The following is a 19,117-nucleotide window of genomic DNA, read 5'->3' as shown; positions in this document are numbered from 1 at the left end:
AACTGCCAGACCTTTGAGCACCTCGGCCTCTGCAGGGTGGCATGGCGCGAGGGGGCGCTTTGGGAAACAGTTGGTGGATTATTCGGTCTGGCCCTGCCTCTACCCCTGGCCACCGCACTGCCTCTTCCAACCCGCCCTGCTGCTGCACTTGCCTCCCCCTCTGAAGACCGGTCCTCAGTAGGCGTAGCAAACCAGGTGGGGTCAGTCACCTCATCGTCCTGCTGCTCTTCCTCCGAATCCTCTGTGCGTTCCTTCCTCGGACTTACTCCAATTACTACTACCTGAGTGATAGACAACTGTGTCTCATCGTCATCGTCCTCCTCACCCACTGAAATCTCTTGAGACAGTTGCCGGAAGTCCCCAGCCTCATTCCCCGGACCCCGAGAACTTTCCAAAGGTTGGGCATCGGTCACGACAAACTCCTCCGGTGAGAGAGGAACCATTGCTGGCCATTCTGGGCAGGGGCCCGGGAACAGTTCCTGGGAGTCTGCCTGCTCCTCAGAATGTGTCATTGTAATGGAGTGAGGAGGCTGGGAGGAAGGAGAAGCAGCAGCCAGAGGATTCAGAGTTGCAGCAGTGGACGGCGCAGAATTCTGGGTGGTTGATAGTTTGCTGGATGCACTTTCTGCCATCCACGACAGGACCTGCTCACACTGCTCATTTTCTAATAAAGGTCTACCGCGTGGACCCATTAATTGTGAGATGAATGTGGGGACGCCAGAAACTTGCCTCTCTCCTAATCCCGCAGCAGTCGGCTGCAATACACCTGGATCAGGAGCTCGGCCTGTGCCCACACCCTGACTTGGGCCTCCGCGTCCTCGCCCGCGTCCACGTCCTCTAGGCCTACCCCTACCCCTCAGCATGCTGTATTACCAGTAGTGCAGAAACAGAACGCTGTAATTAAATGTGCCGCTTATTGGCCTGTGGTTGGAGGCTGACTTCCCTTACGGAACGCACAGCAGAGCCAGGAAACAATTTTGCGCACGCCTGTAGTGAGACGTAGGTGCGTATGACTGAGCTAGTGGAATTCACAGCACAGAAGCAGTCAAGCGGCCAAAGGCCAGTAGTAGGCCTTAAGTATTTAGCTTCTATTTTTTTAAAATGCTGAGCTGATACAGCAGACAGATACTGTAGGCAGCGTATAATATTATGTATACTGTTTCCCTCTGGCGGGATGACGGTGGTGATGTAACGGAGACAGCAGAGCCAGAAAACAATTTTGCGCAAGCCTGCTGAAACGCTTAGCTGCGTATTAATTAGGACTACTACCCCCAGCAGACAGATACTGTAGGCAACGTATAATATTATGTATACTGTTTCCCTCTGGCGGGATGACGGCGGTGATGTAACAGAGACAGCAGAGCCAGGAAACAATGTTGCGCAAGCCTGCTGTAACGCTTAGCTGCGTATTAATTAGGACTACTACCCCCAGCAGACAGATACTGTAGGCAGCGTATAATATTATGTATACTGTTTCCCTCTGGCGGGATGACGGCGGTGATGTAACGGAGACAGCAGAGCCAGGAAACAATTTTGTGCAAGCCTGCTGTAACGTTTAGCTGTGTATTAATTAGGACTACTACCCCCAGCAGATAGATACTGTAGGCAGCGTATAATATTATGTATACTGTTTCCCTCTGGCGGGATGACGGCGGTGATGTAACAGAGACAGCACAGCCAGGAAACAATTTTGTGCACGCCTGCTGTAACGCTTAGCTGCGTATTAATTAGGACTACTACCCCCAGCAGACACGCAGTAAACTGAAGATGGTCACAGGCAGCCCAAATATAGTATTTTTCCCCAATTTTTTTGAAAAAGCCCACTGCCTATATAGCCTGTATATCTCTTTCCCTGCCTCACCAGTACTGGCCCTATACTCTGTACAATGACTGCAGACTGAGGACGCAATGCTCTGCACGCCCGATATACAAAAAAAAAAATTGTGCAACACTGCTAAAAGCAGCCTCAACAGTACTGCACACGGTCAGATATGGCCCTAAGAAGGACCGTTGGGGTTCTTGAAGCTTAAAATCACTCCTAACACTCTCCCTATAGCAGCTCCGGCATCAGCAGCACTTTCCCTGATCTCTGTCAGAATGCATCTGTGGCGAGCCGCGGGAGGGGCCGATTTATATACTCGGGTGACACCTGATCTCGCCAGCCACTCACTGCAGGGGGGTGGTATAGGGCTTGAACGTCGCAGGGGGAAGTTGTAATGCCTTCCCTGTCTTTCTATTGGCCAGAAAAGCGCGATAACGTCTCAGAGATTAAAGTGAAAGTAACTCGAACATCGCGTGGTGCTCGCCTCTAGTAACGAGCATCTCGAACACGCTAATACTCGAACGAGTATCAAGCGCGGACGAGTACGTTCGCTCATCTCTAATCACCACCAATGCACATACATACATACGGGTGAGAGTGAGTTGCACCTGAGATTCAATACCCCCAACCAAATTTCCCTTGCAAATCTAATGTTACAAATATTTGGCATATTATATCTGGAAGATAGACTCGAACACCTGCAGTGCTAAACTAAGAATCTATCCAGAGCTTGTTTTTTACTCCATCTGACATGAAATGCAGCATTAATGAGTGCAGAAGTCGGTTGTATTTGCTTGAGAAGTTAGAATCCTAAAATGGTAGAGTTGGAAGGGACCTCCAGGTCCAATTGGTCCAACACCCTGCTCAATGCAGGATTGACTAAATCATTCCAGACAGATGTCTGTCCAGCCTCTGTTTGAGGGCTTCAATTAAAGGAGAACTTACCACCTCCCATGGCAACCTATTCCTCTCATTGATCCCCCTCACTGTCTAATATCTAATCTGTGTCTCCTCCCTTTCAGTTTCATTTATTTGCTTCTAGTCTTTCCTTGTGCAAATGAGAATAGGGCTGATCCCTCTGCACTGTGACAGCTCTTCAGATATTTGTAGACAGCTATTAAGTCTCCTCTCAGCCTTCTTTTTTGGCAAGATAAACATTCCCAGGTCCTTTAACCGTTCCTCATAGGACATGATTTGCAGACCGCTCACCATCTCTGAGGTTGCTTCCATTTATCTGTCTTTTTTTAAATTGGGGTGCCCGGAACTGGACACAGTATTCCAGATGAATTCTTATCAAGGAAGAGTAGAGGGGGATAAATACCTCCCATGATCTAGACTCTATGCTTTTCTCAATGCATCCCAGAATTGTGTTTGCCTTTTTGCTACTTCATCACACTGTTGACTCATGTTCAGGAATCTTTTTCACATGGGCTGCTTAGCTCAATTTTCCCCATTCTGCATGTGTTTTTTTTCTTGCCCAGATGTAGCACTTTGCATTTCTCCTTGTTAAATACCATTCTGTCTACCCATTGTTCAAGCTTTTATAGATATTTTTGAATCCTCTCTCTTCTCTAGTGTTAGCTAACCCTCCTAGTTTTGTGTCGTCAGCAAACTTCATCAGTTCCCCTCAATTCCCTCCTCCAGATCATTTGTGAAAAAGTTGAACTACACTGGGCCCAGGACAGAGCCTTGTGGTACTCCACTGGATACATTCTTCCACTTGGATGTGCAGCCATTTATGACCACTTTTTGAGTACGATCACTCAGGTAGTTGTGAATCCACCTAACAGTTGCCTTGTCAATCCCATTTTTGGTCATTTTTTTTAAAATAAGGACGGTATGAGATACTTTGTCAAATTTAGTTCAAAGGCATATAATCATAGCTTATACATTTTTAGGGAAAGTACACATTTTGAGGGAATTAACTTTGGCTATCTATGATAAATGTAATGTGGAGAATCTACTAAGATCTCTAAACTTTAAAAAGTGATCATATAATGGAAAATTAGCATTCAAAATAATATATTAAACATTTCTCTTTTCACTAGATACATGAAAATAAAATGAAGAATATTATACCTGGAAATGATGTTGAGTTGATTGCTAATTGTTTGTACGTGTTCTATACCACACAGCAGCTCACATGTATTTCTCTCATCTGCGCAATTTTTAGCCATTATTCCAATAAACTTTACAAAGGTTTGCCCAAGCGTAGCTATGTATTTAGCTGAAGCAATGAACTGCTCTGGGCTCTATGTTGAAAAAAAGCAATTAACATTTTTTGTGGCTTTCTCACATTACAATTAGAAATACTGTACAGAGGAAAGGGCACTGCAAGCCATTCACTGCACATTGCTACATGCACGAAAGTAAGAGGCATCATAACCGTAAATTAGCTGCTTATTAAATGCACTCTAAGGCCTCGGTCACAAGGGCGATTTTTGGCGCGATTTGCGCATGCGCATGCGTCCAGCGATTTTATAGAACTATTGCTTTGCAATGGTATCGGACACATGGGCGCTTTTTATGCGTTTGTCCAATAAATTATAGAACAGAAATCGCAGATCGCGCCTATCTGCGATCTGCGATTCCTTCTGTTCTGTATATGCGCTCAATGGGGCCGGCGGCAGCAGCGCCGACCCCATTGAGAACATATACTACAAAGATCATTCTACTCTGCCACAGCTATAACAGCTGTGGCAGAAAAGAACGATGTTCGCCCATTGAATTCAATGGAGCCGGCAATACAGACGGCTCTATTGAAAGCAATGGGCTGCCGGCGAGCGCAGGATGAATTTTCGTGAAGGGCTTAAAAATATAAGCCCTTCCCTGAAAATCATCCAAAAATGTGTAAAAAGTAAAAAAATATAAAAATATATATACTCACCTTGTCCCCGCAGACGGAGTTAAGCCGCGGCCGGCCGGCCGTTCTCCTGAACTGCTCTGAGTAAGTATTCAGCAGCCGGGGATTTAAAATCCCCGCCTGCTGAATGGGCTGCCTCTGATTGGTAACAGCCCTCACCAATTAGAGGCAGCTCTCACCCATTCATGAATTTATGAATGGGTGAGTGAGTGCTGCCTCTGATTGGGTCAGCGCAGGGACCAATCAGGGGCAGCTCTCAGCTGTCATTCAATAGCTGAGAGCTGCCCCTGATTGGTCCCTGCGCTGACCCAATCAGAGGCAGCACTCACTCACCCATTCATGAATTCATGAATGGGTGAGTGAGAGCTGCCTCTGATTGGTGGGGGCTGTTACCAATCAGAGGCAGTCCATTCAGCAGGCGGGGATTTTAAATCCCCGGCTGCTGAATACTTACTCAGAGCAGCTCAGGAGAACTGCCAGCCGGCCGCGGCTGAACTCCGTCTGCGGGGACAAGGTGAGTATTTTTTTATTTTTTTTACTTTTTACACATTTTTGGATGATTTTCAGGTAAGGGCTTATATTTTTAAGCCCTTCCCGAAAATTCATCCTGCGCTCGCCAGCAGCCCATTGCTTTCAATGGAGCTGGCTGTATTGCCGGCTCCATTGAATTCAATGGGCTGGACAGCGCTCCGGTGCTCTGGCCCGTTTTAAAGGAAACACGGCTAGGAGCAGATTTTTCCGGTGATTTTTCGGCCCCGGTCACGCGATTTGCGGATGTGCATCCGTCATGTGATCTGCAAATTGCGGCAAAAAACGCCCGTCTGACCAAGGCCTAAAATGCTCAAGTTGATAACTTATTATATGTCTGTGTTTACAGTACAGCCTGTAGAAGATTACAAGCATTAAATCACTCAAAAATGGTCAGTACTTGTTGGTATCTGAAATCTATGGTTCTGTCCTGGCTGCATCTGAAGGCTCTTCTTGGCATTTTGGATGCAACCCCGGAATGAAATGGCTTGCTGCATGCTGCAATACAGTGTGGCCCTGAAGTAAGTTGCATAGCCTAGTTCACTAGAGCTCATTGACATCTTACATACATAGTATTTATCTAGTCAAGTTATAAATAAAGCGTGTGTCTGCTGTAATGCATGCAGTTAGGTACATTGTATGTTACTGAATTAAAACCTGAATATGTAAAACATGCAAAAAAAAACAAAAAAAAAAAAACATACTTCTCACGGCAAAACAGGCCATTATGAAAATCCACTTTTAATAGTAGTATACCTTTATGGGTCCTTTTCTATCTAAGTATTGTATCATGTAAGACATTTGGGCTGCCACTTCTCTTGTGATTTTTACAATGGTATTTGTCTCACCCTCCCAGCTCTCCACTTCTTCAGTCAGGAGACATTTAGTGAATCTATGAGAATGCCGGCGTACGTTTTGTACATCTTCAAGTGATGTGCAGTTTACCTGCAAGTATGCAAAAATATTTGTTAAAGCATTTAAAAATGAAAATGATTATACAAAAACGTGAAAAAACGCCTTCGAAAATACAGGACAGATTTCTTTAGATCTGTCTCTGGTGTCAAGATGCTCAGCAGGTGGACTAGTCAATATCCCCCAATGCACAAACTGCTTTATATTTTCATGCTTCGGTCAAAAAGGAATAAGGGACTTCTAGCTATTAATTTATCACAGCACACTATGCAAAATATATTCTCAGTTCTACTATTCTACAATCTATATTTCATAGAAAGTATGATATTTTTTTGTTTTACAGAATGCTGGACTCAGGGGCACCCTGCTATGAGGCAACTTCAGCCTGTCACCTCAGGCTGCATGTCCACGGGCGTGATTCCGACGGCGATAAATCGTCGGCGAATCACACTGTCCCGGGCTTTCCATAGTGTTGCTATGGAAAGTGCAGCCATGGCGTCCACGAGTGGAGAATCATAGCGATTCTCCGATCGCAGGATTCAAATCGCAGCATGGTGCGATTTGCCATGATTCTCCATGGTGAGCCTATCTATCAGACAGGCTCAGTGAGGAGAACTGTCAGCTGTCACCTGCTCCCCGGCGGTGGCTCCCGCGGTGGAGATCTGCCACAGGATATCGCTACGCCCGTAGACAGGCAGCCTCAGGCAGCAGTTTGCAGCAGTGTCAAAGAGTTGCTGTTAGTAGTTTCTAGTATTCATTAGTACACTGCTCCTTCATATGAAATATTATGCCTTATGTGTTCTGCCTGCCTGGCCATGCACCATGCAGTGCTGTCATGGGCAAAGTAACGCAGCAAGCAGGGCACAGGATTCTACCAGTAAGAATGCTCAGATTAGCTAAAGGGTCCAATAGGTGTGGGTGCGCTGTGTGCTCTCTGTTTAGAGTGAATTCACACCTGCTTTGGGGGCAGTTCAGGATTTCCATCTCTCTGCTCTGTTTTTGGAGAAGAGAAACTGAAGAAAAACTGAAATAAACTGATCCTATTTCCCCCATTGATTTCAAAATGGAAATGCATTCACTTTGCTCCAGTTCAGTTTTACTTAAAGGGGTGGTCTCGCGAAACCAAGTGGGGTTATACACTTCTGTATGGCCATATTAATGCACTTTGTAATATACATCGTGCATTAAATATGAGCCATACAGAAGTTATTCACTTACCTGCTCCGTTGCTGGCGTCCTCGTCTCCATGGTTCCGTCTAAATTCGCTGGCAGCTTGCTTTTTTAGACGCGCTTGCGCAGTCCGGTCTTCTCCATTCAGCACGAGCCGCTTCAGTGTGCTCCCCGCTACAGCTCTTCTGCGCATGCGCAGACGAGCTGTCACTGCTCGGGAGCGCGCTGAAGCGGCCATTCTGCACCATCCTCTGTTAGAGGAAGGTGCAGAAACTGGAGCTGCCCAGCGGAGAAGACCAGCCCAGCCCAGCCCAGCAGCCCCGAGAAGCCTCCCAGGTAAGTGATGGGTCAGGGGGGGGGCTGCCGCTGCGCCGGGCTGCGCCGGGGGGGGCTGCCGCTGCGCCGGGCTGCGCCGGGGGGGCTGTCGCTAGGCCGGGGGGGCTGCCGCTGCGCCGGGGGAGCTAGCGCTAGGCCGGGGGGGCTGTCGCTGCGATGGGGGGGGCTGTCGCTAGGCCGGGGGGGCTGTCGCTAGGCTGGGGGAGCTAGCGCTAGGCCGGGGGGGCTGTCGCTGCGATGGGGGGGGCTGTCGCTAGGCCGGGGGGGCTGTCGCTAGGCCGGGGGAGCTAGCGCTAGGCCGGGGGGGCTGTCGCTGCGATGGGGGGGGCTGTCGCTAGGCCGGGGGGGCTGTCGCTAGGCCGGGGGAGCTAGCGCTAGGCCGGGGGGGCTGTCGCTGCGATGGGGGGGGCTGTCGCTAGGCCGGGGGGGCTGTCGCTAGGCCGGGGGAGCTAGCGCTAGGCCGGGGGGGCTGTCGCTGCGCCGGGGGAGCTAGCGCTAGGCCGGGGGGGCTGTCGCTGCGATGGGGGGGGGCTGTCGCTAGGCCGGGGGGGCTGTCGCTGCGCCGGGGGAACTAGCGCTGGGGAGCCGGGGGCTAGCGCCGGTTACCTGCTGTCTGGTCGGCGGCTGCGGGGCGTCTGGTCGGCGGCTGCGATGCGTCCGGTTGCCATGGAGACACAGCTGGCGGCGTCTCGGGAGCGCGCACGTCGGGCTGCAGCGAGCGACTGGGAAAGAGCCGGCGGCCATCTTGAGGAAACTTTTATAACTTGCTGAAACGCTGGAACGGTAAGTACGAACCAGCTAGAAATGTCATTTACAGGGGGGCTTAGTAATGTGTGTTTAATGGGGGGGACTGGGCAAAAAAAAAAATTAACTGCTTCCTCGAGACATCTCCTTTAAGTTTTTTACTGGAACAAATAATGCAGCAGACTATCTATCTATGTTCAGGGGTGGACAAAAATACGGAAATGCTGTACGAAATGCATGCCTTAGAATAGAATGAACACCTGCTCTGAGCAACAAGGTTCTATTGGTCAGGGATTTGAGCCACTCAGCTGCGGTTACCAGCTGGTTCCCAAAACCACCCAGAGCAGACCAAGAGGTGAAGCAAACACAACATTGGAGTGAAAACTCTCAGCCAAGCAGGGGTCAAATGATTCCATTCATTCTCTCTCATTCATTCTCTCTCATTCATTCTCTCTCTCTCTCTCTCTCTCTCTATATATATATATATGTTGTCTGTACTGTGTGTATATATGAGTATGTTTACATGTAGCAGAAAATGGTGTAGATTTTCCACAACGAGAAATTCACACCAAAATCAACATCATTTCCGTGTTAAAAACTGCATCAAAATCCACAGGATCTGCAGCCGATTTCACCCTTCAATACAGGCGATGAAGTCTCCTGCGGATTCGCACCAAAATACAGATTTTTACAGTTTTTGATGCAGATGTTTCTCTGCTGAAAACCTGCATCATTTTCTGCTACATAAGAATGTACCTGAAAAATATCTGTGTGTGTCTCTAATACTGTATATATAATATATGTGTGTGTGTCTCTAATACTGTATACATAATATATCTGTGTCTCTAATACTATATATAATATACCTGTGTGTCTATAATATATGTGTGTGTCCCTCATATAAAATATATCTCTCCAAAATACATATATAACATATCTGTGCATGTCTCTAAAATATATATATGTGTGTCCTGTGTATATAATATACAGATTATATGTGTGCCTGGGATTTGTGTATATGCTTTTATAACTGCATTTCTTCTGTACAATATATGGTGTACATTGTATTGCAGTATTTTCCATATAGTACTTCTTTGTATTGCATACAACATGTCACATGCATGACGGGGTTCACGTCTGCTTTGGTATTTTCATCTCTATGTTCCATTCTAAGAAGAGAAACATGAAGATAACGGCAGCGCAGGATGGACCACATTGAATATAATAGCATCTTTCTCGTTTCCATCACAGTGCTACTTTAGTAGTGAAAACAACCTAGCATGCTGTGCTATTTTTACCATCTTTTGTATTTTTTAATGAAATCTACAATAGAGGCTTCCAGAACCTCCAATGCTTCACTATGAGCCTCCATCACAGATCCAGTCCAACAAAGTAGTACCACATCCTGTGCTATTTTGTCAGGTAAAAGGACCAAAACCTGATGCACAGTCAGTGAGATCTGTCAGACACCGTTCATGTGGTTCATGAGGTGTTGGATCCAGCACATTATGTATTTCATTGTGGCTCCTTTGACGGAGCTGAACAACGGAATCAGTAATCCAAGGGCCAAAAATGGACTCTATGCGCTTAATATTATGAACCAGCCCCGCAGCAGTATATAATGTGCTAGTGAATGGGAAAAAAAACAAGGATCAGTTCTTTACTCAAAGTGTCTCTGTCTCAGTGCTCCAAATATGTGTTGGGTATCTATAATGTACGGGTGGGGGGGCATTTCATAATTCACCTCAGGCAGCAGAAAGGCTCAGGGCACCCCTGAGTAGACTTCATTCAAGTTTTTGAATGAACACGTCACTTGCAAGTCTTAAATATATGATGGGCCAAAGACTATTATTTACAATTAGAAATCTATCTAAAAGCGAACATCATGAAAAGTCTTTTGGATGGACAGCTGTTCTACTGACCTGTGTAGCTCCTGTAACTCCAGCACCCACCATGAGGTGAATGATACCAAACTCTTAAAAGCAAAGTTATAGTACACAAGAGTTTTCCTACCTTTGCCTGTTCTACAATAAGTGTGGTACTGCTGAGGTTATCCCTGGATGCAGCTACCGACTTCTGGTAGTCCATCTTCAATATGTTCATACCCGGTTGTGCTATTGAACTAGTTTTATGCTCCTTCCTCAGTTTTATTTGCTGTTGTGTTTCCATAAGCTTACTCTTTTCTGTTGTATTAGATATAACTTCTTTATTCTGAGTTTCAGGTTTGGGGTACAGATTGTTTGTCTTCTTCTGTCCTCTATCATTCAGGGTAACCTTCTGCTTGTTGAGGGTTCCTTTCCGTGGGATAGTAGTGCTCATATATGCTTTGGCAGGATTAGATCCCTGTTTAGTTCTTTCAGCCCATCCTTCTTTGTTATCCAGCTGAATGTTATCATTGGCTGATTCCTGTGGATAATTTAGTTCCTGCTCACATATTGCACACATTGCTTCCTTCTTTGGGAGGTTTCCTACATTCACTGGATGTCCCACAGTTGGTACAGCTCTTGTTAATTGATGTCTTATTTTGTTCTCTTCTCCACTGTGAAAAGTGTCTCTCCTCTTTGGCTCCCGACTGGTACAGACTGAAGGTACAATTCTGTTATCTCTGTTTGTTTGTGGTTCCCTAGTTTGTTCGCTGGATATTCCTTGGACGTCTTCCAATTTTTTTTTCTCATTCATTAAATCCTGATTAAGTGTTCCTTTTGGAATTACTGTAAGTAGTTTGTGTGTTTTATGTAGCATTGTTTCTTGATGACTTACTCTTTTCCTTACTACGGGAAGTAGTATGTTTGGTTCCATACTTTTTGTTTCTTGATTGGTTGCTTCCTTTTTGGTTCCAATTCCTGTTGCATCTAATGTCAATGTTGGTGATTCCTGATTGACTAAACTATTTCCGACTCCACTGTCAATGTGAAGATTTTGATTTGTTAAATCTTCTCCATTATCTCTTTTTATAGTAGCCTCAAGTGGAGAGTCATCTGATTCTGTGCTGATTGTCCTCTCCAATGTCCCACCAGGAGTCTTCAAATGTTTTTCAGTAAAGCTTTTACTGTGTTTATCATTAATTGCTATTCCTCGCTTTGAACAGACTACTTTTATAGATTTTCTGACAGTGGAGTTTTGTCTGTTGCCTAATTTCTTCCTTCGAGTTTCATCGCAAGCACTTTGTTCTTTGTTGATTAAATCACTTTTCGAGCTAACTTTGTCACTACCATTGATTTCATGTTCTTCATCACCACAAGCAGTAATTTGTTTATAAGCAGCCACACTGCAATTTCCTTTATTTGTATCTTGTTCTCTCGGAAAGGAGTTCTTTTGCTCATACTCTGTGGCTGCTCTTTGGTTTATCACATTAATATTCATTGATTGAATTGACACATTTGAAGTATCATTTTCAAGGATAAAAGGATCTGTCATTATTGTCTCTGTGCTTTCTCTAGATCTCAGGCACTCTTTGATAAACTTTAAGACAGACACATCCATCTCTGTATCACAGTGTATATGTGAAATTAATTGGTTGGCTTCAGCTGACCACTTCAGTAACATGGCTTCAAGCATAAAAAGATCCCACTCATGCCGATTGTCCAGAAATAGTCTTGACCTTGCTGCAATATCATTAGTAAGGGAATACAGATGATCTACTAAAGGTAGCAATTTTTCCTTGTTCTTGACACAAGGAGAGCTTTCAAGTGTTTCTTTCAACAAAGTGACTTTATCAACCAGTGATTTAGCATTATTTTCAAATGATCTCATAGCAAGAAATCCGTCACTGGAGCTACACGAAAAGATGTCCAAATGAATTTGTTGTATCAAGGTTTCATTTCCCTTATACAACTTCTTTATGTGATCCCTTAGTAGTTTGGTCTTTAACGTAAGCTCCATTTGCAATACAATATAGTCTACATTAAATGACAGGTCAGGAGGAGAAGGTGTGTTGAGGTCCTCTCTTAACTTCAGCACTGCCTCGGTCAGAAAACCCATCTCTTCTTTGAGTAACAAAACTTTTTTCTGTTCTTTTTCCTCACTAAAACCATGGATCGAGAGAACCGCGGCTTCTTGTAGCCACAATGATGTTTCACACAGAAGAACTAGATTTTTACTCTCAGAAATGTTGAGTTTTATCCAGTCAGTTGAACCAGTGATTGATAAATTATTAATGCCTATGAACTCATCTAATAATTGACATAATTGTTGGACACATACTGCCCAAAGAATGCAAACATGTTCTAGTCTATGATTCTGGATTCCACTACAAAGAACTTCTGTAAGCAACCGATTGGCAGCAGCCTGGCACTTGGAGAGTTTGACATGAACCTCTACCACATATTCTTGCTTTCCAGACAAATCAGTAAATTTCAGGTCATCATCATATTTGTCAAGTAAATGCTCCCATATTGATTGTACAATCATTGCAAAACATTGCATTAATCTGTTAAACAGCTCGACATTGGTGGTGGCACAGTCTGTATTTTTTGGACTGCAAAACAAAAGGTAAGAAAAATTGTACCAACAATTTACTACAGATATAAGGTAGGTTTTCATGTCTTCAACGTGATGTGACAGTAAAGTGGCAGTTTTTATAAGACGTCCCATTTCTAAGGCTGGTTCTGTATTTTCGTTCTTTCTCAACTGGACAAGACTTAATATTAGGGCTTCAGTGTCTTTATACTTCACCTCATTTTTTTCAGAAATATTTCCTTGGGGTAATGCGTCATTTGCTACATCCATATAAATGCTGCAGATTTCATGTAAAAGAGAGCTGCAAACATGGACTTCTTTACTGTTCTGCTGCCTTATTGCACTGAGAAGATCACCTACTAGTGGCTGAAAATCTGTTACTTGTATTGTGTTTTCAACATTTGCGTTGCTTTTTATCACTTTCGTGTTGTTGACTAAAGGAACAGGTTTGCTTAAGTATCCTTCATAGGTTAGACATGTTTTATATGGCTCTCTATTGTTAATCTCATTATCCTCTTTTGACTCCTCAGATTCCATTAAATCAATTGTCATAACTTTATGACTGGCTGGGCCACCTTGATTTCTTAAAGGGCTAAGAAGATCTGGATGTTTGCTTCCAGTAACCCCCTCTTGAACATTATGTATAGATTCAAACAAATGATTCACTTTTTCCAAGAAATGATTTTGAGATGTCAAACATGATATCTTCCTAATACATTTTGTCATAGCTCCACGGACTTCAAGCACAGAGGTTTCCAACTGTCTTACTAGAACTCGTAAGCCATTCCTGAAAATGGGGTTCTTGCTCTGGTCAACATGTCTAGTAACAACCTGAGATATACGTTCTGCCAAATCACATAAGTCTGCAGCATGGTGTTGAAAAATTTCTGTTTTTTGACTTCTCAGGAGCTTTTCACAATGGTATTTCTTCTCTTTAATCTCTCTCATGGACAAATCCAAGAACTGGTGTACAGTTAAAATACCATCAAGACTCATTATTAGGCTTTCTGAAGCCTGAATCCATTTGTGATAAATGGATTGTGCCTTCTCAAACATTTTACATTCATAGTATGCCTTATGGGTATCAAGAACAAGTGTGACCACTTCATCCCTCACTCTACATAAGCAATCAACAGAACTCTGTATCTCGTCAATGATTTGTTCTTGAGAGCATTGGGCTAAGACAAGGCTTGATATCTTCAACAACTGATCTGTATGATTTTGAAAGGCTTGGAGAAGTGGTTGGAAAGCTTTTGAAGCAAAAATATGTTCTGAGCGGAGACTTGCCTTCTTATTCATTTTAAGTGCAGCTCTTAGCAACCTTTTTAATGGATCTTTGACAGTAAAAGCATCTAGAATCTGATAAAATAGAGAGGAAATCAGGTTTTCATTGAGATGATTAAGCTGGACTCTCATAGTTAAACACTGTTCTTCTAGGTCAAAACGATTTGCACATGGAGTGCCTTGTGACTCTTTCAGGTGGTCACAAAGATGTTTCCTTTGTTCTAGAAGGTTTTGACAGTTTTTTACCAGTTGTAGTTTTATATTTGGCCTTGAACAATCGGCTACATACATGCAGTAGAAAATGATTGCTCCTACAAGAAAGTCAAAGTCACTGTTTTGAAACTTCGTTGGTTTAGGATTGTTTAATATGTCTAGTAAATGATAGAGTTCTTGAGCAAATGAGCCTTGCTTTTTTACTTTACTACTGCCTGAGTCAATTGTCAGCAAATGTTTGAGATCTTGCACTGTTTTTGAAGTTTGATCAAATATGTAGCATTTGGAATTCATTATTTGATCATTATACGGATGTTGAATACTGCTTTGCATTGCGGTATATAACATTGGAACACATTTACGGAGAATTTGCAGTTTTTGTGCCAAATTATCCTGATCTAGAGAATCCTTTAGGTCAAGAATTCTATTCTCAGTCAGGCTGTTCAACAGAAGAAGAGCTTCAGAAAATTCCCAAAAATAAGACCGGAGATGTTGGATGCTTTCTGCTTTTTGTAAATATGTCAAACAGTCAAGGAGCCAATCTGCAGCTTGATGGATCTTTCTCACTCCAGCATTGTCTTCTAGCTGAAGTATCTATTGAAAGAATACAGAATTAAGGAAATGTGATAAACCATCTTCTGGTAGTGATTCCCAGCATAAACATATGGAAAGTAGTCAACAGTGTTCTACACTATGTTAGCTTACTTTTAACCCCTCAAGGACCTGGGTGCTTTAATTCTAAAGGACCAGACACTTCTTAGGAATTTTACCCATGTGGTGGTTTTTCTTCAGCTACCAAAATAATTTTTGTTCCTTTTCTTTGTGACATATAGAGATTTTTTTACATCTTTTTTTTTTCTTTTTTTGTTTTATAATGGGTAAAAAGCTAAGAAAAAGATTTTTGTATTTAAATGTATAGTTGTTTATTTTTAAAATTAGTATATGGACGTTAAAATAGAATACAAGAATGGGTTCCTTATTTTGTTTTGGATGTTTTGATATATCATTTTTATAGTCTCAGATTAAAGAGCGGACATGGTGAAGGTTTAGGTTGGCGTCAGTATTGAGTTGTTTTCTTTTGTGTGTATATATATATATATATATATATATATATATATATATATACACGCTTTATTCTGTAATTTGTCTTTTTTTACTTATTATGTAACTATTTTTTTAACATCTATGTTTCCCATGGCAGTATTTTTTTTTCTGTCTCACAATTTTCCACTGTAACTGGGGCATCCATAGGAGCAGCATCAACTGGAGCCACAGTTATATAACCCTGTAGTAACAGTAGTCACTGGCAGTGCTAATCTGTGTCTGCTGAGGCCCTGCAGCTCTGCCATTCCAGTGGGCACCCGGTGATCATATGATCGAATAGCAGTTCCGCTTTTTCTATTCACTACATAGCGCTCATTGAGTGCTTTGTAGCTCACTAAATTAGTTAATCAGTAGATACAAGAATAGATGCTTTATTTAGCCAGGCGCTGCTGAGAATTGTATCAGAGGGCAAAGGATCTTGACCAGATTTTCAAAGGTAAGAAAGATTTATTTGCAATTCATATAAAACTTTTTGTGGATTACAAATAAACCATTGGGTCTGTTTACAGGAGCCAACTACTGGGCACTTCAGCACCCCACAGCCACCCTGGCGATTTTTATGCCTACAGGAACTGAAAGATAAATTACGTAAATATCAATAATCGTAATTATCCTGTGATTCCCATGCACGATTCGCTCTAAATCGTGGAAAATTTGGTCAAATTTCTTTGTCCATTGTTGCAATCCCGGTCAAAGAAAGGAGCATGCCTTGTATCTATTGTGTGAATAGTCTGCGCCTGGCTAGGAATAATGGTGGAGCTCCCAGTGGGTGCAACAGCTGATTGTCCACATAGCATCCTCCTGAAAAGAAACCTCCAGTCTATATGAGCTCAGTAGTGTTGTGTCTGTCTACTGGTTTTCCCTGAAAATAAGACCCTATCTTATATTATTTTTTCCCCCAAAAGAGGCACTAGGTCTTATTTTCAGGGGATGTCTTATTATACTTACCTAGCAGGCTCAGTCCACATCTCTGAGCTGTGGCATTGATTGGCCAATTCATAAATCCCGCCTCCACAATGCGATGGCTATGATTGACTCTCTAGCGCTGTTCAACCAATCAATGAAGCGCTGCATAAACCAATCGCAGCCATTGCATTGGTTCATCAAGCATTGCATTGATTGGCTGAGCAGTGCTAGAGAACCAATCAGAGCATCACTATGTGGAGGCGGGATTTATAAATCCCCTAACCAGGAAGCAATTTTTCAGTGGGAGGCCGAGGACTGCAGGAAGCATGCTGGAGCTCCGCAGCGCAGTGGAAGGGATTTGGACTGAGCCTGCTAGGTAATGTATTGTGTTTTTTTATGTAATGCAGCTCGAGCTTAGTTTTGTGGTAGTGCTTATATTTCAAGCCTCCCGAAAAATCCTGAAAAATCAGGGTATGGCTTATTTTTTGGGTAGGTCTTATTTTCGGGGAAACAGGGCAGCACAAGCAATCCAGTTGAATGTATCTACACTTTGTGTTCTATTATGGTTCCAAATGTTATTACCTTAGGGAGCACCCTTCTTTCTTTCACCAGTTAATCAGTATGACTGTAAACTTCAGCTAGATATACCAATCTCATTATTATTTGAAAGTAATTTAATTATACCTTGAGAGTTCCCATCAATATATTTTGTGATGCAGTAACCAATTCCTCTTGGTGTTTTCGAATCGCTGGTTGAATACTTAGTTTCTGTACCGACAACAGGATGTTCTTCGCAATTATTAGAAGAGATTTTGCTGCTTTCTCCATTTCTTGTCTCAAAGTTTCATCATCATATTCTTCTCCCAGCCTAAGCAGATAAACATCCATTGTTGAAGACCGTGAAGAAAAGAAGTTACTTATTTGTGAAAGCTGATTGGACAGTGTCACGGTATGCAGTAACACATCCCATTGACAAGGGGAATGGTAACACTTAGTTGTCAATTTTTTCCATTTATTTCCAGAGGGAACAATAAAGTAACAGCACAGTTCTTGGAAAGATGCTCCACAACTGCTGTCTCATGGGGAATGGAACTATCTACTAAAGTAGACATGTCAAAAGTCATGACAAGTCTTCTTTCACGTTTTGGTGGATCTTAGGGTGGTTTCACATCTGCTCTGGGGATTCTGCTTTTGACTCTATTCAGGAAACAGGGAAGGAGAATCCCTGCGGCCAACCGTTCCATCTCAGGATGGAACGAAACAATAGTCAACGGACTCCATTGACTATAATTTCCGCCTATAGACTATAATATCTGCCCAGCTTTTGGACGCGTGCAGCGCCTTTTCTTTTGGTATTTTGAGCCGGATTTGTAACTGAACCTTTGACGCTGATGTGAAACCGGCCTTATAGTTTGTCTATGTCCAAGTTAAAAAGCTTTTTAGATGCTCACATTGAGGTTTTCAAATTTTGTGTAAATACAGCTAATTTATTGTAATATAAGAAAAAAGTTACGCTAGTTTTAAAATCAATATTTTATCTCATGAAAGTAAGGCCTCATCTCCATGGGCCTATGCGTAAAATGCTGCAGGTCTCCCCATAGCGTTTTAACGATTTGTAAACATTGTCCCTGCCGGCAGAGTCTGCGTATGGCTGCATGTGTACTGCGCGTTTTGCGTATCACCCACACACGGACATGCGCAGTGTGACTCTGTTTTTAAATTCCCGCTCTGAAAATGCTGCCCATACACAATGTGCTGTGCATGAACAGCGTTACATACACAGTCCATACAAGTGTATAAGGCTCAGGCTGCGTGGTACACAGAGAAATAGAGCATGCTGTGTTCTATTTCTCATGGGTATCTACTCGCAGTGTCCACTCGCTCCTGTGCATGGATCACTGAAAGTCTATTGACTCCATGCATAATACGTGATGATAACACAGTCGTGGACCTGAGCCCTACCAGTGATATGTTCTTGGTGTGTTTAGAACACTAATGTGTTTGGAAGGGAAAGCTGGGCAAAATTAAGTGATGTGTTTATCTTCAGGTAGAGGGAACTTCCTAAAATACAGTGTGGGAGATTTGTGAAACTGTCTAAAAAGAAAACTGTCTGTCGCCCCCAGCAACCAATCGCAGCTCAGTTTTCATTTTAGTATAGCAGAATTCAAAATGAAAGCTGCACTGTGATTGGTTGCTGGAGGGAGACTTAGGTTACATTTACACATAGCAGAAATGCTGCAGAATTTGCAATGCTGCAAATTGCACAGCACTCACGCATCCAAAACACAGTCAAAATCTGCACCTTTGGCTTCTCTCATCTCAAAAGTCTTTATGCTGAGAGCAATCCCTGGCACCCGGTGCCTGGCAGTCTCTAGTACACACAGCACCACTGATCAGGTGATGTGAAAGTGGCACCCGGTAGCCTCTAGTGAGCGCAGCGCCGCTGGTCAGGTAATGTGGAAGTGGCACCCAGTAGCCTCTAGTGAGCGCAGCCCCACTGGTCATGTGATGTGGAAGTGGCATCACCTGACCAGCCTCACTGGGCTTACGAGACTTCAGAAGTGAGTGGAGCATTGTATCTTCTGAAATCCGCTGCAGATATGCACCTGATTTTGAGTTAAAATCCGCACTAGTTTCATAAATCTTCCCCAGTATATCTTCCCTATATTCATCAGATGTGATAGCAGCTATCCTTGTTTTGACCACTTTATCAAATATCACCTTTTATATTAAAGATTTTTTGCAGTTCATCACGCGATTGGCTCTGGTCACGGTAA

This window comes from Eleutherodactylus coqui, chromosome 3 (genome assembly GCF_035609145.1).
Source record: "Eleutherodactylus coqui strain aEleCoq1 chromosome 3, aEleCoq1.hap1, whole genome shotgun sequence".
NCBI classification, from domain to species: Eukaryota; Metazoa; Chordata; class Amphibia; order Anura; family Eleutherodactylidae; genus Eleutherodactylus; species Eleutherodactylus coqui.
The sequence above is the reverse complement of the archived record's forward strand: the minus strand, read 5'-3'. Positions refer to the sequence as shown.